This window comes from Cotesia glomerata, linkage group LG8 (assembly GCF_020080835.1).
Source record: "Cotesia glomerata isolate CgM1 linkage group LG8, MPM_Cglom_v2.3, whole genome shotgun sequence".
NCBI lineage: Eukaryota > Metazoa > Arthropoda > Insecta > Hymenoptera > Braconidae > Cotesia > Cotesia glomerata.
The window spans coordinates 6,610,322-6,623,362 of NC_058165.1; the positions used below are offsets into that span (position 1 = coordinate 6,610,322).

The 13,041-nt window shown below is 28.1% G+C and overlaps 1 protein-coding gene across 6 annotated transcripts in view; it reads left to right on the top strand.

The window, feature by feature from the left end:
* Positions 1-13,041, top strand: part of LOC123270893 (putative polypeptide N-acetylgalactosaminyltransferase 9) — a 263,471-nt gene that overhangs the window by 84,958 nt on the left and 165,472 nt on the right. For 2 of the 6 annotated variants that reach the window (XM_044737046.1, XM_044737049.1), the window contains exon 1: positions 6,236-6,493. The exons of the other annotated variants lie outside the window; for them this stretch is intronic. The gene's annotated coding sequence lies outside the window, so the exon portion shown is untranslated. Of the gene's footprint in view, positions 1-6,235; positions 6,494-13,041 lie in introns of those variants that run through there. 6 annotated transcript variants of the gene reach the window in all.

Consider the following 13,041-nt stretch of genomic DNA (forward strand, 5'->3'; position numbering starts at 1 on the left):
GATATAAGCGGAGAACGAATTAAAATTCAAATCCAAAGGGTTTTGATGATATTTTCCGAAAAAATTAATTTTTTTTAAGTCTTAGGACGAAATACTTTTTTTTTATGCACCACAGATCGAATGATATGATTTTTTTTATTTATTTTGAATAATAACTCGATTTTTATTATATTACATTTGATTTTTTTCCAATTTTCGGGGTTTTTTGCACATTTGTTTGATGTTTTCGAGACGTCTGAGTTATAAAAGTTGGAGATTTATATGTCGTCGATAAACCTACATGAAAATCATCATATATTTAGCTCAATACATTTTTTTTTATCACAATATTGGGAATTTTTTGTTTTTTTTCGCAATTTTCATGGGTTTTTCGGGATTTACTTAGACTTTTAATGGCTGCTGGTCTGAGTACACTTCAGATAAGTATAAAGCAGATCGAAATACATGAAAATCATGCATAGTTAGAATCTAAAAAAATTTTTCAATCACCAAAACCCCCAATTTTCCCGTTTTTTTTCGGTTTTTTACAGTTTTCTCAAAATCCTAGGGTGTAGGGGCCAAACGGACCTCAAATTCGGGTTCAGCGGGTCAAATTACATGGGAATATATGTGGCGCGTCCCAAGTACAGACAACTTTTTTTTTTTTGTGTGCCGGTGTTATCAGAAGTATATCATTTATTTGGGGTAAAAATATGCTAAATTTGTCGAAAACAACGACATCTTTGGTATTAAAACTGTCAACTACTGCTCTCATGGCGTCACTTAAACCGCGCCAAAAGTGACCGCCATTATGACGAAATGTTGATTGTTTTGATTACAACTTAAATACATAATAGTGATAAACTAATTCTATTCATCGATGGATGAACTATTAATTAATTGAAGATCAGAAAAAGTTATACCTAACTTATATGGTAAATTTTTTAAAATATTATATTTAACGGAAACAAATCTAAATTATTCTTAACCTATAATTAACACTTTCACTTAATAGAAGACACGAAAAGTATTTCATTATTCATCGAAAAGAATAAAAAATAAATTTTTTTTCATTTTAAAACCATTATAATTTATAAAAATTGATAAAATAAATTTTAAAAGTTCATTATTTTCGTCAACTATGATTTATTAACCACAAATAAACCATATCTTTACTATAACTGAACTATTTATTTTACGCAATTAAATCGCTTAAATATATTACACATTTACCAGAAATAAATATTTATTTGGCCATATCCAAATATCTTACATCTTTGGCACAAATAAATCTTATGTCGATCAAATATTTCTTATTTTCTGAGAATAATCCACATCATCAAGCAAATTTAATTATGAACATAAAAATTTGAAAGGATAGACTCTGCAGGCTATCCCTCAAACATACAAGTGTTCTTGAGCTTAAAATGTTCGAAAATCTATTAATTTTGGGATTTTTGAGCGCTTAGAGCTCAAAAATTTTATGACTATTTCAGAACATTCAGACCGGCCCTTTTTAGAATATCTTCAAACTACGATATTTTTTTAATGCGTTGTTTGATTTTGATTTAATTGGCTGCGATCGATGCAGTTTTTCGAGCCAAAAATGTTTATTCATGGTTTTGAATCGATTGGTTAATAAATTTAAAAATTATCTAAAAAAAACTTGAAAAAATTTCGTTTTGAATGACTGAAAGTAGTCAAAATTACTTCCAGAGCCCGCGGGGAATTTTGAAATTTGCTAATAAAGATTTGATTCTTTATTTTTTATTCCGAACAAATAACTTCAAATTAGGAATTTTTTAAAACTTTCAATTTTTTTAAGTAGAAATTAGAGAAAATAACTGTAACAAATTCTTTAGAAACTTGTAGGAGGTTTGAAATCAGATTCTAATTTCTGCGTATGCTAATTATCTAAAAATTGGTGCTACTTAACAGCAAATAGACAGTAAAAAATAAAAATGAAAAAAAACTTTTGATTGAGTTTGAATAATGCAATTTATTGGTTGTCGGTGCTGGTTTCTTAGAAAGGAGCGCTGTCGATTGTTCAAGATGTACTCATCTATTCTTCTATTTGCCTACATGGACATTGAACGATAAAGAATTTGTTCGCCGTTCGTTGTGAGATTGCATTCAAATAGCTTTCATTCAATTCCCACATTTTTTGCTTCGGGAAAAAAATATTCTCCGTACTTGTACTTTTTCATTATTTTATTATGCATTAGCTTTTTAATTTGCAATTTTTACCTCGTGATTCTCATTGTTGGATAATATTTTGATAATTAATGTTAAAATAGCTCTTTGATGATCTTTATTAATTAATTTGTCGGAGCTGGTAAGTCGAGTCCACGTGGTGTGAGATTTATTAATGAATTCTTTTGGTACGAGCCGCTGGCTTATATTTAAGGTACAAAATCTTCACTTTGTATTTTACACTCAGAAAAAATGTATGAGCAACGAAACCTTAAATTATCGTTTTTTTTTCTTTCAGCCATAATTATTATGTTAGCTTAAAAAATATCAATTCTAACCACAAAATTCTCTGAAAATCCAACACCTGATTCATCTGTTCATTCTACGCCCTCTGAATCATCTACTCACTAAATTCTTATATACAAAAAAAAAAGAAATAGTTGTGTTTCTTATAGATGCATGTATAAATTCAAATTAAATCACACTGAAAAATTTTTTATAAAATGTCGCAATAAGAATCGAACAATATTCGAATCACTCTTTTTTTAAGATTTCTGATTATACCAGGTGTTAAAAAAGTTCATGTTCGATAATCTGGGCTAAATATTAGACAGAAAAAAGAAAAGAAAGCTTTTTTGTAGGAAATAAAATTCTCTACAAAGAAGGTTGATATCAATTTTTTCGCATCTCTTATCATTCAGTCAAAATTTGAATTTAAAATTAGATTCTAAGTGTGTCGGATTGTAGTAGGTGTTAAAAAGTTTAAAATCAATATTTCGAGCTAAATATAGAATATATAAAAAAAAGATGAGAGAGCTTATTTGCGGGAGATTTAATTCTCTACAAAAATAGTCCTTATTGCTCGCCTCATAAGCAAAGCGGATGAGGTAATGATCAACTCTTGCCTTACAAAAATCAAGTGGTTTTTTTAACTAAAATTATCTCTATTTATTTTCTATCGCACTTGTAGAATAATATTTACACAAAAATGTTATGGAAAAACACTAGTTTTAACACTGATGACATTTTGCTTTTTAAATAAATAAAAAAAATTACTCAGTGGACGTCTGTGTGTCAAATGTATGTATGAAAACTGGGGTGGTCACGATAACTGCCGAAAAACTTAACTGATCAAGTCCATTTTTAACTTCCCGCTAAGAAAGTTAAAAATTTTCAAAAGTTGAGAAGTTATTGGTTTTACCTCGTTTTGCGAAAATCGAGTTTTCATCAGATCTCGACGTTTTGAGGTCCTATAGGAAGCTGTCCTAACTATTCCCGAGACGGTGTCCGAGCGGCTCTGTGCACATGTGTGTGTGTGTGTGTGTGTGTGTGTGTGTGTTTGTAAACATCTTATAACTTTTGAACGGCTCGACCGATCGGATCGAAATAGGTGGCAATCCAAAGAGTATAATTGCCATTTACTTTCGTGAAAATTTGAATTGATTCGGTTCGCTAGATTTTGAGAAATCTCAAAAATAAAATTTTCAAAAAATAGTTTTTTTTTGGAATAACTTCTCAACGGCTGTACCGATCAATTCCAAAACCTAATCCGCTCTTGAACTTGAAAAACCACGGCGATTGCCACCAGTCTCGTCGAAATAGGTTGATTCCTTCGGGAGTTATCAAAAACGAAAGATTTTGAAAAAAGTGTTTTTTTTTTTTTACATTTTGACATTTCTTTTTGGATCGTTTTTGATGAAATGAAATAATTATTAGACCCCAAAAAACCACGTCGATCGCCGCCAATAACGTGAAAATCGGTTGATCGGCTTGTGAGTTATCGTTGTTGAAAAAATTCGAAAAAAGTGAATTTTTCAAATTTCTCTAAAATTTTTTATTTCATCAGTTTGTGTTTAAAAGTATATCATAGAATTTGAAAAACTGCGTGGAACGCTGCCAACTGCGTGAAAATCCGTTCATTCATTCAGAAGTTATTGCGGTTTGAAAAATAAAAAAAACACTGTTTTATTAAACTTCTAACAGACTTTTTAAGCTCGAAGAGCTCAAAAGCTTAGAACAGCTAACTCTTCGAACTCGGAGAGTTTGAAATAACATATAAATTATTTTTTTGAGCTCGAAGAGCTCAAAAACGTCATAAGTGCAATTTTAAGCGCTTAGATATGGAATTAACGGGAAGTTGCAGGAATGGCCTTTAGGGCCAACCGTTTTCCAGATTTTTAACTTCCCGCTAAGAAAATTGAAAATTTTCAAAAATCGAGAAGTTATTGGTTTTACCCCTTTTTTCGAAAATCGAGTTTTCAACGGATGTTGACGTTTTGAGGTCCTAAAAAGCCTCCCCGAATGTAATAAAGGTAATGTAGTTATAATGTTGTTAGATAGAATGTAGTTAAGGTAATGTTTCCGCGGTGATGTCCGTATGTATGTATGTATGTATGTATGTATGTATATATGTGTGCATGTGTGTGTGTATGTGTGTGTGTGGCCGTATGTAAACCTCTCATAACTTTTGAACGGCTCGACCGATTTCATCGCGGTTGGTGCCATTCGAAAGGGCTTGACCAAACTTAGATTTTGAATACAATTTGGACCGATTCGAATCGGTAGATTTTAAGAAATCTCAAAAAAACTACAAAAAAAAATTTTTTCAAATGTGGTTTTTTTGGAATTATTTTTAAACGGCTTTATTGATCAATTCCAAAAACTAATCAGTTCTTAACATCTCAAAACCACGCCGATCGCCGCTAGCCCAGTCAAAATCGGTTGATTTTTTCGTGAGTTATCGTTGTCGAAAAAAAACCGAAAAAAAATGTTTTTTTGGAATTACATCGAAATTCCTATTTCGATCGATTAAAACTTAAAGATTCTTTATGAGGCCTGAAAAACTACGTCGAATGCCACCAATTGCGTGAAAATCGGTTTATTTATTTCAAAAGTTATTGCGGTTTTTAAATTTAAGAAATAGTGTTTTATTAAACTGTGACCAGATTTTTGAGCTCGGAGTGCTCAAAATGACACGAAAATTATATTCTTGAACTTGGAGAGCTCAAAAACGTAGTAAGTGAAATTTTGAGCGCTTAAATATGAAATTAGCGGGAAGTTGCAGAGATGGCCTTAAGAGTCAACCCTTTTTCTAATTTTTTTTTATACGCTTCAGTATTATCCAAAACTAACTATTTAATAATCAATATTCAATAGTTATTTCGTTGCTCATTGATTTACAATAATGAAATCTATATACCATAAAACTGAATAGAACTGAAAGATCTAATTCTTTCAAATCATAGTGAAGTTTTCTCTTCAGTCAGTTACAATGTAAGTAATTATAACCATCTTAGAATCATTAAGAATTTCATAAAAATTCAGCTTGATCTCTTGCGAAGTCGTCAACATTACCATTTATTTTTTTCCTCTTTAAAAAATTTCAAACTTCCAAAACTAAAAATAGAGAACAGCTCCATAAAAATTCTGTAAAACTTATATCTCAATTGCAATCAAAAACTCGAGAAACTTTTATCCAATACCTTGTTATCGCACACCGTCTTCATATCTACCTCTCATTCCGATTCCATTTCTTCTGTTCCGAGCATTCTTGATAAAATTAGCCCTCATTTCTTGAATTCTCCGCTTAAGAATTAAAAACTAACATCTCAAGATTCATCAAAATGCCAACTTGTACCATCAAATTTCTAATACAAACTCTCACAAGCGTCTCTAAACTCCCGGGCCATCAAAAGTGAAAGGCCAGGTCTCATTATCAATTCTCGACTTTCTCTCACAAATCTGAATCAGATCCAACCATTTTGCACCCAGACTAAAAATCATCACCATCTTCAACGATCAATCTGCAGCTTTTACATGCACTAGTCTTGTCAATGTTAGTGTTATTGTTATATCCAACAAAATTGGATTAAAACTATCGATTCCTCTAGCTCACGTTTTTCAACGACACTCGAGGTCACGGACTAGTCGTGCAACCGGAAACGTGACCGTGAACCATCGTTCTACTTGAATGCTGGTTCTCCTTCTCTTCCCAGCTTTTTCTCTTCTTCATCTTCTCATCGCCGTAAGTTGCAATCAAGTACTGGCTTGGCATACCAACTACAGTCAGTCTCCAGTCTGCTTCTACCGTCACGAGCACTCGTACCGGACTAGTCGGTCATTTCGTGGCATTAGACGTGTGTTAAGTGCAACAATCTTCTGGGAATAGAAAAGAGACACTGAAAAAAAATAAAACTTGAAACAAAAAAAAAGACACTTTTGGTGCAGAAATAAAAGAAATTACTTACAGTTTTACTGATAGTGATTGTTTATTTAGATCCAAATTTTGTGTTGTTCAGTGGAATATCAAGATATTTACTTGGTTAGTTTTTGCCTTCTATTTTTTTATAGAAGAATTTATTGTTAATAAATTCATTAATTTATTTGTCAACTATTTGATAATTTGTTAAATACACTGAGAAAAAATTTTTTTTCAAAAAAATGGGCAATGTGACAAGAAATTAATTTGTTTAAAATTTTAAACAATTATATTTGTTAGCTAAAAAAAAAAATAAAACAGAAATTTTACTCATAGTAATTTTTTTGATGCGAAAAAGTATTTTTGACTTGGAAAAAAACAATTTTAGATCAACAACTTGAGAATTATCATCCAAAATTATTTTTTTCCCCACATCTAAAAAATTTTTTTTAACAAGAAAATAATTGTAAAGAAATTTTCATTTCTTCAGCTTAGAAATAAAACTGTTAAAAATTTTAAAAGAATTCATTTCTTATTACAAAATTGCAAATTCTTTTTAAAACAAATTTTTCCATTCAATGAATTAAATAATTTTTAACTGTAGTAGATCGTATTTAGTTAATGATTTGTTAACTGTTGATAAATATTTATTAAATCATTTGATGTTGAAAATTATTTATTAATAATAGTTAGTTAAACTTATTAAATATTAAGAAATTTTTCTTTCAGTGAATATTAAAAGAATAACTGCCTGGGATTCGAATCCTGCACCTTTGAAAATTTTTTAATGAAATTAAATATTAAAATTTTAGAATTCTAACTACAAGAAGTTAGCAACTTAGCGGGGACTTTTTGAACTAACTTATAATTCAATTTATTTTTAATTATTTAATTTATTTTTCAAAACACTGATAGAAGAATTTATTAACTGTTGATAAATTCATTTATTTGGAAACAATTTATTTATTTATTCAATATAAATAAATAGTTTTTGACTATTAATTAATTTCTTTGGGGTAACTATGCCTTGTTAAGGGTAAGATGTGAAGATTATTCATAAAAAAGTAATGCCTTAATTTTTTATAATAAAAATACAATATACTAATTATTTAATTTATTTCAAACCTTGTTTTATTATTAATTTTATTTTTGGTATTTTTTTATTCGAAAATAATTAATGATTCTGATCAAATGAAATTATCTATTGAAGTTATGGAGTTATAAAAAGTCTTAAATTTTAATTTTTATACTCTTTTTTATTCAAGGCTCTAAACAAATTTTTATTAATAGTTAATAAATATTTATTAACCATAAATAAATATTTATTAAAAATTAATACATGACTTACGAATTGTTGATAAATATTGATTAATAAATAATTTATTTTAAAAATAATTGATTAACAGTCAATAAAGCTTATTAAATATTAAAAAATCTTTCTCACTGTTAGTGGTGGTGTTCGTGGTTGCTAGTTGATGTCCAAGACTTAGATGAGCCGGGATAAGTACTTAACAGCTGCCGGTCTTAGTTCTCTGCACTTTTTAGAGATACACTGATGGTGAATCGTCCGCAGCTAATAGTTAATAGTAAATAGTTAATAACATTGAATCGTTGAACTGTTGAAGGTATTTTGAATCATTATTGTTTGATGTCACCGGTAATTTTGAGGTAGCTGCGGTTTGTCGGACTTTAATTATTGGTTAACTTTGAAGTAACAGTGAACGGTGTAATGTAATGTAACGGGTTGTAAAGGAAATGTGCACATGTGATAAGTAGAAGTGATTACAGTGATATTTTACGGGATTGCTTGTAAGTTTTTTTGTGAACACATCGGTATGTCGGAAGAATTTTTAATTATTATTAATCAATCTTGAGAATTTTCAATCTTTGTTCAACTACAACTAATTAATCATACTTAATTGAGATTAAATTTTTCAGTACAGAAAATACTCAGACTTCAATTCAGGCAAACTTTTACTAATTTTTAATGATTATATCTCCCGACAAAAAATACTAATATACTAATTAGTAAATAAAATTAAATTAAAAAAATAATACAAATATCCTCCACTAAAAATTCTTTTTTTTTCCTCACATATTATCTTAGATATTTTCCACCAAATACAATCCATGTGATTGTCTAAAATAGTAATAAAATTAATAATATAATTAGTCTATTGATTAATTAAACAAAATAAATTTTAAATCTGTATTACTGTTAAAATATTTTGGCTGTCTTTCGATAAAATTTTTATAAATTTTGATGGCAATTTTAAAAAACAAATTTCCTGACAGGTGAATAAGCTTTTATGAAACTTAGATAAAATTATTTCGATTTAATAATTACACTGATAGAAAGATTTAGTACAGAGTACTAAACTGATTTAATAACAAAATTTTTAATTATTTATTTGAGAGAAAAAAATCTTTTTTATCCATCAATATTATTTGTTAGTTTAATAATAGTTATTTTCGATAAATATGCGCAAAGGTAGGGATTTTGACGGCTTGAAGTGACGTCACAAGTTTGAGGCTATCGGCGCATTATTATCAAGACCGGGTTATTTATCCGGATGAGCGTAGCGAGTCCAGATATATTACGAGGTCTTGATGAGAGTGTATCCATAGCTTCAAACGTGTGCCTTCACTTCAAGTTTGTCAGGGTCCCTACCTTTGAGCATAAAGTATCGAACATAATTTTTTGTCATATCAATTGCGGAAGTTGGATTTGAGAGAACAGTCAAGAATGTTCAATTACTGTTTATTTTATTTAAAGGCACAAGAATTATGTCACACGAGATTAAATAGCGATGGATTAAACGCACGTATATGTTGAAGTTGTTTACAAGATTCAACTGTCGCTAAGATTCTTTTTGTGATTTTTATTCCACCCAGCGGACGTTTGTCAAATTAAAAGATAATTCGACTCATCTACACGGAAAGAAATACATTGCGGATATCCCTATGTCGTTGTATTGCATTGCTATAAGCCCTATGCATATAGGATTATCTACTGTATTGTATGGTACCAAAATCTTTGCGTCTATTACACGGGCGCATAGGAGGCTTGACGTAACAGCATTGCCGCCAGCCCCATAGTGCATCGCAGATCTCGCAATGCTACTAGTTTTTCCCGCGATATTACTTAGCGCGACAATCAATAATTCTATCGAATTACGGCCAATATTTCATGGGTACAACTACTGTACCGACATAAAAATTCATAAATTAGTAAAACTACTTTGAAATTAATTGTAACATTAAACTAGTTTAATACAAAATTTTTAAATATTTTTCATCGAACACACTGATAGAAGGATTTGTTTATATTTAATAAGCTTTATTAACTGTTAATAAATGATTTTTTAACATCATAGGATTTAATGAATATTTATTAACAGTTTATAAATTATTTATTAAATGTTAATAAATATTTGTTAACAGGTAACAAATATTTATTAACAGTTAATAAGTAATTTGTTTAGTACAATTTATTAACTGTTAAAAATATTTATTAATGGTTAATGAACATTTGTTAACTGTTAACGAATATTTATTTAAAATAAAAAGTAAAAATAGCAATTTCCTTTTGACACTTTTATAACCCTATAGCTGGAATACATGATAATAATTAAATTCACTAAATAAATTAACGTTTTTAATATTTAAAAATATAAAAGATAATTATGAGCTATGATAAAATTTGGTATTTTATAATAAATGTTATTATAATGTAATATAATTAATGCAAATAATTTATAAAGATGATTTTTATTTGTAAGCCATCTTTTCTTTATATCATATGACATTGCAAATTGCAAGCGAAACAAATTCACTCTAAAAAATATTTACTAATTGTTAATAAATATTTCTTAACTATTAATAAATACTTATTAACTATTAACAAATGTACTTTCCACCCAAATAGATATTTATTTAATGTTAAAAAATATTTATTAAAATTTAATAAATTAAATAATTGTCTTCAAATAAATTAAATTATTAACAGTTAATAAATCCTTCTATCAGTGCATAACCCATTCAATTAATTAAACTAATTTTGTTACTACTCTAATATCAGCATAAGAGATATAACAATAACGGATAGACTGTTCTGCCAGGAGCATCGTAAATGTTGCCAGTCACTATGGGTCTGACGCCCATAGTGACATTGGCGTATCAGCTATAACTATTGTTGATGTTACTATTCCCACTATAGCCAAATCATCTATGCTGACGATTTTTATATCGAATCAAAATCTTCTAAACCATACAGTATAGTGTTCACACCCATAGTGACATAGTGATATCCGCAATGTATTTCTTTCCGTGTATAGCGTATTTTAGCGTAGCCATGCAGAAATTTAGAGACTGATAGAGAGAGAGAAGTTACTTTTCGATACTAGTGCGAGGTAAATTAACTAAACTATAGATTGCCAGAAATAGTATTCTTTGCGTCCTATGTGTGTTGCTCGAAAATCCAACTTTCGCGGTTGATATGTCAAAAATAATTTTTTTATTAATATAAACAAAGCCTTATTACATGGAAATAATTATTTGTTTTCACCAAATAATATTTAGTAGTAGGTACTAAATATTTCTTTGGTAAGTATTGTCGGTAGATGACTATGCTTTAATTTCAATGTGATACATAATCTATTACTGACTTAGATTATTTTATTCAGCTCGATTTTGGAAGATTTATCAAATCTTTAAAAACACACATGCTCCCAAATGGCTTATATGTCATTTCTCAGTGGAGTTTAGCTTAAATTTTTCAATTTGGCTATTATTGATATGTTAAAAACTTGTTTAATTTTTAAAAAGAGTGTTTGAATTCGTCCGATGAGGCACGGGGCACGGGTCTATCATACACTGTATCCGTGCTCGTACCCGTGCTCTGTGCCTCATCGGACAAATTCTCACTTCCAATTTTTAATTTTATAAATGTCTCAAAAAAAAAAAATTATAATGTAATGAGATTATTTTCTTTATAATACCTTATATTTTTACTTAAAATTATTTATTTAAATTTTTTTGATTTATTTTAAGTAAAAAAGTTAGGTTATACGCTAAAATTAGTTAAAAAATTAATTCCTTTAATACCAATAAACGACTTCTTGAGTAGCAATGAATTATTTGTTAAATACTACTAAATATTTATTTGGTGGAAATAAATAGGCGTTAATAAATGATTTAGTAACTATTACTAAATATTTCGTAATGTAAGGTTTGTTACTAAATCATTTAGTAACTATTACTAAATTTCATTAAATAGAACTAAATCCTTCTATTAGTGTATTTATTTTGATAATTAATATTAACAATTTATTAAACACTCACTTTCGTCCTTTTCATTCGACCTTCCTGACGAACTGAAATTCGCGTCTAACAAATTGTATAGTTACACCGATAATATTCTAATGAAAATCCGATTTTTGAATTATCAATAAAATATTTTTCAAGTTTTGAAAAAATAAGAAATACTAATTTTTCTTTTTGGATACCAATTCAACGTAACTGGTCCTTGCGTAAGTTTAAAGATTGAAAATTTTCTTATATTTTGAAAGTACCGAAAATTTGACTTGTATTTTGATAATAATTGATATGAAAGTTGAACACTTTAGAAAGTATTTAAAGTTGGAAGAAAATTTTGGATGAGCCATAAAATAGTTTTTTAATTTAGAAAGGCGGTCATCCAAGAAATTTTAAGATTCTTCAAGCAGCAGGTGTAAAGTATACTGTAATATTTTATAATGACTTTCGGTTATTGAAAATCATTCTTAAAAGGACAGGTCATTATATCATTATATTTTTATTGAACATTCAAAACACCAATCATTATTATTACATAGTTTGAAAAACGGTTCAGTAAATTGAAGAAAATATATTATTTTTTAATGAATAATTTTCTTTTTTACGCTGATAAAAAGATTTGTTAATATTCAATAAATGTTATTAACTGTTAAAAAATGATTTTTTATATTTAATAAATCATTAATTAAATAAGACTGGTTAATAGTTAATGAATATTTGTTAATAGTTGAAAAATATTTATTAACAGTTAACGAATCGTTTATTAATCACAATTTATTAATTTTTAATAAATATTTGTCTATAGTTAATAAATACACTGAAAGAAAAAAATTAAAAAAAAAAAAATGAGCAATGTTGTAATAAGAAATTAATTTGTTAAAATTTTTAAACAATTTTATTTTTTAGCTGAAGAAATAAAAAAATTTCTGAGAGTAACTTTCTTGTTAGAAAAAAAATTCCTCTATATTTACAATAAAAGAATTTTATACAGACAACTTGTAAATTTTCATCCAAAATTGCTTTTTCCCGAATTTAGAAAACTTTTTTAACGAGAAAGTTGCACTGTAAGAAAAATTTTGATTTCTTCAGCTAAGAAATAAAATTGTTTGAAATTTTTAATAAATTAATATCTTGTCATAACAATACTAATTTTTTTTCAAAGCAAATTTTTTCTCAGTGCAGTTCATAAATCATTTATTAAATAAGATACGTCAATAACTACAAAATATTTATTAAACACAATTTATTAACTGTTAATAAGTATTTGTTTAATATTATTAAATATTGATTAATTATTGATAAACATTTGTTTAGACCCTTGAATAAAAAGTGAGTGTGAAAATTAAACTTTGAGA